The following is a 9,341-nucleotide window of genomic DNA, read 5'->3' as shown; positions in this document are numbered from 1 at the left end:
ACACTATAACTTCCAGCACAATTGTTTTGACAACAAACAATAGTCATCATGGAACAAGCAAGGAGAGACGCCATCCTCGAATTGGCTCGCACGGGACACAAGCCCTCTGCTATCTACATGCTTCTTAACTACCCCAAGACCACGGTGTACCGGGTCTTCAATGCCTAAGAGGTTGAGGGGAAGGTCTGCTGCAAGGCCCACAACATGAGAAGTAACCGAGTCCGGACTCCCCGCTTCCTTGGAGGCCTCCAGAAGTCCATCAAGGCCTCGCCGGGGATTTCCTTGTCCAGGTTAGCCAAGAACCGTGGAGTGAGCAAGCAGCTGGTCTCCAAGGCTGTGAATGAGGACCTTGGGTACAGGTCATACCAAATGGCCAAACAACATATCCTCAGGGCATCCATGAAGGCCACCAGGCTCACCATCGGTAAGGGTCTCCTCAATGACCTGAAGTGCCATGGAGGAAGAATCATCTTCTTCTCCGACGAGAAGAACTGGACGGTTGACAGAAGCTAAAACGTCCAGAATGACAGGTTGCTTGCAAAGGAGAGAGAAGAGGTCCCTGTGCTCTTCACCGCAAAGTTCCTGGCCTCCATGATGCCCCTGGGTGTCATCTGCAGCACCGGCGAGGTGATGTCTCCTTTCTTCTTCACTTCCCAAGAAAAGTATTAACGAGATAAGGTACTATGAAGTCATGGAGGAGTTCGTCATCCCTGGAGGAAGGATACGGCCGCTGGGAGGGAGTTCATATTCCAACAAGAGTCAGCGCCCGCACACATCGCCATGAGGACCACTAATCTCTTCAACTCCCACGACATCACTTTCTGGGATTGCAACACCTGGCCCTCCAACTCGCCCAACCTCAATCAGTGTGATTACTACTGGCAGGGGAAGTTGGAGAGGGAGGTGTGCAAGGTCAGCCATAAGAGCATCGCAGCCCTGAAGGGCTCCATTCCGAGAGAGTGGAATGCTGTCGATTCCACGGAAGTCATCAGGGCATTCAAATCCTTTCGGGGCAGGATGGAGAAGATGGTGGCTGCTGAGGGAGGACATGTTGACTAAATTTATTGTTTAATATCATGCCTAACTTTTTCATATTAACAAATACACTCCAAATTCCATTTTTATCAAGCAGGTTGAATTTTAAGATAATTCCAATTTATCGTAGACACCCTGTATATCATTTCCACATATTTCGACTGAATAACATAATACAAATAAAATAATAATAATCTTTTTTTTTTTTTTTTACCACAGTTGTGAAGTTAGAATCGCACATTATTATTTCAAATATACAATCCTACTTCTGACATCGAATTAGCACATCTACTTCTCGTAATCCCGTCTCTATTTTAAAATTGTTAGGATCTATTTGCTAATGTAAAAATATATCTTTGAATTTAGAAAGATTATTTTCCTAATTTATCGTTATGGTTTTACCTGGTCTCCCCTAATATTAGTTCATGTTTCTCTAAATTAGAAGTACTCTAGTATGAGAAAATATTTGTGTATATATTATCCAGTGTAGTAACTTTGTTCATGTCACACGTATGTCACTTATTTTTTGAAGTATCATGATATTTGGTCACGAAGGGAAGAAGGAATCCGTGTCATTAAATCGAGTTGGGTATACAACTACAACTATTTATTATAAATGTGAATTGTACATTTCAATTTTAATGGACTTAAAAGTGTTCAATATATTTTTTTACACAGTTTTTTTAATTATTTAAAAATACTTTAAATTGTTATTTTTTTCTCTTTTAAGTAATTTGACAAGTCTTAATTATTACAATGAGTTTCCTGAAATTTAAATATATTATTTATTTCAGAAAATAAAGAGAGATAAGGTACAAGAATTAATAAGTCTTAACATGTAAAATTATATTTAAATAAATAAAATGATTAATCAAAGGTTTTAAGTATTAAATATTTGATTCATTGACAAAAGTAATTTTTTTTCTTCAAAGTTTTTCTCATTTTAATTATGACATCTATCCTTAAATAATTTATCATCTTTAGAAAATCCTTTCTCAACGGTAGCTGAGGACAGCAGTTTCAAAAAGATCATCTTCAACTTCCGGTCTCTCCGCACAGAAAGAACAAACTCGAAATAAGCTGCTAAAAAATAAATTTTACCTAATTTTATAAATAAAAAATAATAATAATAAGGTTTTTAAGAAGCAAACCAAAATCGATGAATTATTCAAGTCAAAATATTAATATGGGAATTGGTAAAATACTTTCACTGAATACGAAGGGGGGAAGAGATCGAATTTCTCGACATTCTCTTATGAAAAGTCTACTCCATGGAAAACCGGATATTATCTGCCTCCAGGATTTGAAATCCCCTACTTCCAAGTCTTGCTTACTTAATTGCCAATTTCGTATTCCAAAAAACTATCGTCACTTTTTCACAGGAGACGGGACACATCGCGGAATACTTTCGTTGGTCTCAAAGACTATCAGTAATCCAATCTGCGTAAATGAATTCTCTAGGGGGGAAATTGCATAAAATATTTATTTCAATAGTAAGTTGTGGTTTCTATTTAGTCAACGCTTATGGACCGAATATTAAATGCTTTGCCTTCTTTTAGTCAATAATTAACGTCTGCAAAAATGACTTGTATCCTCTCCTGTTAATTGGTGATCTTAATGTAGATCTATATAAATCAAATTTTCGATACCCTAATCTTCAAACTTATCATGGAACTTGACGTATGTGATATCATTGGATTTTTTAACCCAAAGGATAATGTGTCTTGGAGAAGTGGGAAGAAGTCATCACGGATCAATTTAGCTCTTGCTTCTTCTTCTATCCGATCAAAAACAACTAATGCACTCTATCGCCCTCATCTTGGTTCTGATCATAAAATGATTGAAATTGATATTCAACAATATCATTCAAGGAAACGTTTGAAGACCCAAAGGTGGGTAGTGTTGGGTATAATTTTTATCAAAGAACTAAAGTCAAATAGGACGCATGGTTTTAATTCTACTTTTAAGGCAATGAAAATGGCTAATTTGTTGACCTCTACTGTTAAATTCACAATAATACGATTTATTAGAAGAAAAAGGAAGAGAGCAGTATCATTTGAAAAGGATCTTGAAGATGTTTTGAATAACGGATCTTTCTTTTTACGCTCAATTACAGTAGATACTGCCAATATATATCGTACTTCGGATATTGTTGAGATGGAGTTGAAGGGAAAAATTGTTTCAGAAACAAACGCTTCTAAAAGATTAAAACAACTGTTCCCGGAAGGCCGATCAACTACCTTAATCAAGAAAATCATTGACGAGGGCTGCACTATCACTGATACACAGGAAATTTTGAAACTTTTTCATGGGTGCTTCCAAAAGCTTGCTGGGGGTGAAAGAGCTAATTTTCCTCGTTCTAAGTTAGAAAAACATTCAATCTTCACAAAAAAATGTTATATCAAATTACATAACAAAGTATTTTAAGGATGGAAAAGCTTCAGGTCCAGATGGCATTGGTGGGAAGATTTTCACCCAATCCATAGACTTCCCCTGTTCCCTATTTAGTTGAACTGGGGAAGTATATGGAAATTCGGGGGAAGCTTCTAAAATCCATAACAAGAGGTAGGATAGTTATGATCCCAAATAAGGGGGTGGCTACTGATATCAACAATAGGAGACCAATCACGATACTCAATGAGAGCTATCGCATTCTTTCGGGTGTTCTTGTCAGTAAAATCGAACCCATTTTGTACTCCAAACTTGGGAAAGAACAAAAAGGCTTCCTAAAGGGAAGGAAGATTTCAGACATTTCAAGAAATGTACAGTCTGCTGTTGAAATTATACGTAAAAAAGGAGTTTTTTTGTGCAATTATAGCTGTGGACTTTAGCAAAGCATTTCATTCTGTCCTACACAGTCATATTTTGAAAGCAGTTAAAAGACTTCTTCCAAAAGAATTATTTAATCCCATTAGAGCTCTTCTATTTAATGGCACATCAACTATTTCGATGGGGGAGGGAGAAAGCGACCCAATTACCCTAAGAAAGAGTTGCCGTCAAGGTTGTCCTTTAGCCCCCTATTATTCGTTGCTGCATTAAAAGATCTTGGAGATTTCATTATAAAGAAATTTAAGGGGTTTGGAGTGGATTTTGGGACCTTGAGACATATAATCGATATGTATGCCGACGACGTTACATTGTTGTTAGAAGCTAAGTTGGAGGCTCAATTAACAAGAAGAATTGAAGTGTTTTTGAACTACTTCAAAAAGTATGAAATGAGGTCCGGTTGAAAATCAACTATAAAAAGACCGTTGCTCTTCCTATTGGTAAATGGAGCCCATGAAAGGCTATTCTAGTTCCTGGATGTTCAATTAAGGACACAGTGGAAATATTGGGAATTCTATGGGATTCAAAAGGTGCCTCTTATTCAAACTGGACATTCCTAAAAGAAGAAGTTTTATTTTAACAACCTCGTGGAACCAAAACAATAAGAATGGTTAGCCTTATCAAGGGGCATTATCTCCTTTCATGACTTGAGCAAAGACTCAATGTTCAACTATGGGGAAAAAAATTATAGACTAAAGAGAGCCGCAGACAATCACATCATGCCCATTCCATGGCATTTGAGAATTTGTTTAATACAAATATTCATGCTTTTGCGGACTGCCCTTCACTACATATACCGAAAAAATTCATATTGCTTAACATAGCAGGAATAAGTGATAAATTCGTGACTGCTATTCTTTTATTCGGGCTCACTTCAAATATTTCGAGTGCTCCTACAAAAACTTGTGCTCTCTCGAGCTGTAGAAGCAGGATAGCAGAGAAGCTGACAGAAGACGACCCTTTCCGAAATGAAGAATTTAGAGGTATTTTTATTTCGGCTAATGCATGATACTCTGTCTTTGCCATTAAAATTTCGGATTCTTCTAATCTAACGTGGAAGTAGACAGGGGATTTGATACGCTACTACCCAAATGATTCTAAAGATAATATGACGTTTCTTCGCCGTCTTATACGCATCCACAGACGTTTTAAAAAGTTTTGTTCATCTAATGCTTAAATGTTGTTATTTTTGTCTCCATCCTACTTTTAGTAGTATGATTTTAATAATTTTTATTCATTTGTTTTCAACCAGATCTTTTTACTAATTTTATTGATGATTTTTATGAAATGTGATAAACGACTACGGAGTAATTTAATTATCTTCTGACTCACCGTGCTAGTTAATTGTTGTATTGACTTTAGTTTAGGGATTTAATTGTAAACTAAAATGTTTACTTATATATGTTTTTATATATGTAACTTCTCCAAACGAATAAAGTCTTTATATGAAAAAAAAAAAAAAAGCAACATTTGGGCTTGATTATATCTAAAGGAAATTCTACCAAATATTCAAATATCTTTGAATAACAATGATTAAATTTATAAAATTCACATTACCAAATGCAAATAAGATAATTTTAAGTGCTTATGGGTAGGTTTCCATACAGTGTCTCTTGAGGCAAGTTAAAGTGTCCTGTACAGTTTGTGACAACCATACATTATTTGCAATAGTTTATAATGATCCAAATAATTGGTTTAATTAAAATAGGTGTGTCAATAAATGAATTTATTCATAAAAAAATATAAGGAAATTGTATTTTACTTGGAGAATTCGTTTACAAAAAAGAAAGATTTATCTTCCAACGAAATCTGTACACACGAAAGAGAGGTCCTTGTCGCTGAGGGAACTTATGTCTAAGTCTTCTTAGAGTGGCCAGCTACATGAGAGGCAAACTCGTAAACTGAAGACAGAAGAGACAACTGATACTACATAGGAAAAAAGATTCTAGTATCTTAACTTCAGCTGTCTTTTTTTGCCCTCTTTAAAATTATTCTTTAACTTTCAAATTTTTGCATGATATCTTATAAGATGCAGAAACAGAAAAACTAATACAAATTTATGAAAATGAGGGCAAATTCATGCCATTTTATCACTATTCCAAAATGGCAAGCGCCCTCCCGCTGGTTATTCAAAAATACCCACGTAAGATTTTTTTACTTATTAACTGAAAATGGTAGCTTTTCCAATTTATAGAAGATACAATTGAAGTCATTGATTGTGTTCCCCTTGATAAAAAATCAGTTCGTTTGTTGAATTGTTGGGATTATCATGCAAGAAGTGGAATTTATTTTCCTTGCTTCAACATTGATTTCTTTCAAATGGGAGTAAAGTTTTATGTAAGACTAAAATTTAATAAGCACAAAATTAAGGAATATTAGCATTTATGGCATATGTAACAAGTGCTTTATTTTGTTCAATAATTATTTATAATATGTATGTGGGGTGGTAAGACTAGCACTGTTCTACCGGTGAGATTTGACAATGTTGTAACTATTACTATCGTCTACTTGGCCAGTTTTAAATATATTTAGTATTTTCTATACAAATAATTAATGATCGGGAGATTAATGACTGCCGATGAATCAGTAATCGGCCAAATTGCTTATCAGTGCATCCCTACAAATATATATCAGTAACCAACTTTTGAATCCAAAAATATACGAAAAAGTAGCGGTCAGTAATCACACATAAAAACGACGCTGACATTTTTTGTCCAATAAGGGACCTGAACGAGTATCTATATCTCATGAACAGCTAATAATTATATGCTAAAATTTGGCACACATGATTTAATCATGTATTTGAGCTTGTGTGGCAAATATTCTCCAAATTTTGAGAAGATGGAATTAAATGCCCTGTTCGATTTGACATAAAAATAACCCTGGCTCCATTTTCTCAAGAGGTAAGAGTCTGGACGTCGTTTGAGTGAAAGAGGAAAAAATTAGAAAAAGATTCAAACCATATATCGAATTACATAGTATTTTGTCTAAACACACTGGCTCTTTATAGGCCGGAAAAGAGATTAGCCATTTACTTCCTCATCTTCAGACAAACAAGAAAATCTCTTTCTACAATTGAAGAGCTCTATATCTTCATGGTCTTTTTTTTCTACAACTCAGCTTTCCATGTTTGAACAACGGTTTTTTCCTTTCTTTTTTTATATCGCCATGGCTATTTTTCAAATTCTTAACGAAACCTACAGTCAAATTTAAATGACCAAAAATATGGGCATTTGAAAAATATTATCGCTTTCAGGCCATTATAAGTCATTGCAAAGGTAATAATTTACTAATCTTACTCGTAGGAAACCTAAATTGATTTTGCACTTGCGTAAGAAATTATCATTAAGAACACAAAAAATGCATTTTTTGTCGCTGAACCACTATCTGATTACAAGAATGTAGTTTGTTGTCGAAAATTTTCAACGTTCTGAAAAATCTCGTTTTAGTTGTTCGATGATGAAAAATACAAGAGTTAATGTAATAAATAGGTTCTAATCGTTATTTTCGTGAAAAAGTTTATTTTATCTAAACGACACAATAAATTGTAATGCGAGAAGAAGCATAATTAAAAAAAAAAAAGTATGTAATGATTTTAACAATAGTTTGGAAAGTAAGTTAAACATGGGCTCACTAATTCAGCAAAACATATAACGTCTGAGATTTATAACTCCTTGGGGATAACAGAGATCCCCAAATTATGAGTGAAGGCTAAAATAGAACACAAAATTAATCTCCTTCTAAGGATTTATAAACTTTTTCAATAATAAAAAAAAATACTCAGGCACATAAAAAATAAAATAGAGTAGGAGAGAAAAACTTAAGTAAGAAAACATTGCAGAGGCATTTCAGAAAACCTTCGATGAAATAGTTGGCAGGATCAGAATTAATGTCCCTAAACAGAAAAAAACCCAACTACTATAGCATATAACGAGATAATATCTGAATTCATCAGCAGAAACTAAAAACAACAAGGCCTCAGATCCAGATTGGTTTGGAGGAAATATATTTACCATATACAGGGAAAAGATCCGGTATCTTTATAAAAAGAGAAACTTTTTGGAAAGGAATGGATATCTGTCCTTGATAATTGGAAACCAATCACTGTACTATAGACAAAATATCAAAAATAATATCGTATAAAAGTGGGCATTTAAAATGTAAATTTAGCATATGAAAGGGTTATAAAAATAGTCTTGGTTTAAGTCTTTCCAAAACTCAAAACGGTAATTTTAAAGACTTGGTCTCATTCTAGTGTCAGGTTGAGATAATATATATTTTTGATATGCCCCGAACAAATACAAGGCATTATAAAATACAATTATTTTATATTAATCATTTATGGTAGAGTTAATCATGGATGCTGTTGCTCCAAATCTCATATCATATCAAACCTCCAGCTTGTTTACAATGCCTCATGAAAGTAATACCTATATGTTTTATAACAAAATTAATATCTTCATATTTGACTATATCCTTAAAACACCAGCGTTTGTAGCAATCAAACATAGTGATGAATGAATTTGATATCTTTTTATCTACTCTACATCTTTTTCTTTTTGAATTCGTTTTTTTTAAAGTAGTGTTTCATCTTTGACAATAAATCTCTTTACATTTACCTTGACGTATCTGTGATCTAGAACAAGGTAGAGATGAGTAATGCCTCATTTTAATCAAATCTCTTTTAATCGGTTCTAGAATCACGTCCTTTTCTTTATCAGATAACTGTCTAAAATTTTTCAAATTTGAGAAAAACTCGCCCACTCCTTCTTCATGGTTGCCATCAGGCTATCCACGCTGTTGTGGTGCTTTGAGCAGACCTCCCTCTCCAACTTTCCCTAGAAGAAGTGATCCAACGGATTGCAATCAGGAAAGTTCAAAGGCCAGCTCTTGGGGGGCAGAAATCGTAAAAGTTAGTCCTGATGTACTCTTGGTTGATCTGGGACGTGTGGCAGGGGGCATACGTAGGACTCAAAGACGTTTCCATGCACCCACAGAAGCACAGTAGACCTCAAGCACACCACATACACAGTACAATTTACCTATTGCATCTTCTTGCAGAAGAATGGTGGCATGACCTTCCCTGTTCTACTGATGACGCCCAAGACCATGATAGAGCCAGAGTTCTTAGACTTGTAAACATTGGGGACATTGTCCTGTGACGTGGAGGGCCATCTATCATTTTGGGAGGTCCTTTTGCACTCAATAGTGAATATTTTCTCATCTGATAAAATGATGGTGTGACCTGCAATCGATGTCTTGAGCCAAGAAAGCAGAGTATTGTAGTCGGCCAACCTGACCTCCTTCTGTTTTTCAGTCAACAGATGACGCACAGATAACTTGTAGGAAGTCCTACCAAGCTCTTCCGATGCCTTTTGGATAGTGTATCGAGCCAAACTCTTCCTCTTGGCCAGTGCTGTCTGATTCACCGATGGATCAGCGGTTAAGGTCTTCTTCAGGCTGACAGAAACTTAGGAGTT

This window comes from Lepeophtheirus salmonis, chromosome 5 (assembly GCF_016086655.4).
Source record: "Lepeophtheirus salmonis chromosome 5, UVic_Lsal_1.4, whole genome shotgun sequence".
Lineage (NCBI taxonomy): Eukaryota > Metazoa > Arthropoda > Copepoda > Siphonostomatoida > Caligidae > Lepeophtheirus > Lepeophtheirus salmonis.
The sequence above is the reverse complement of the archived record's forward strand: the minus strand, read 5'-3'. Positions refer to the sequence as shown.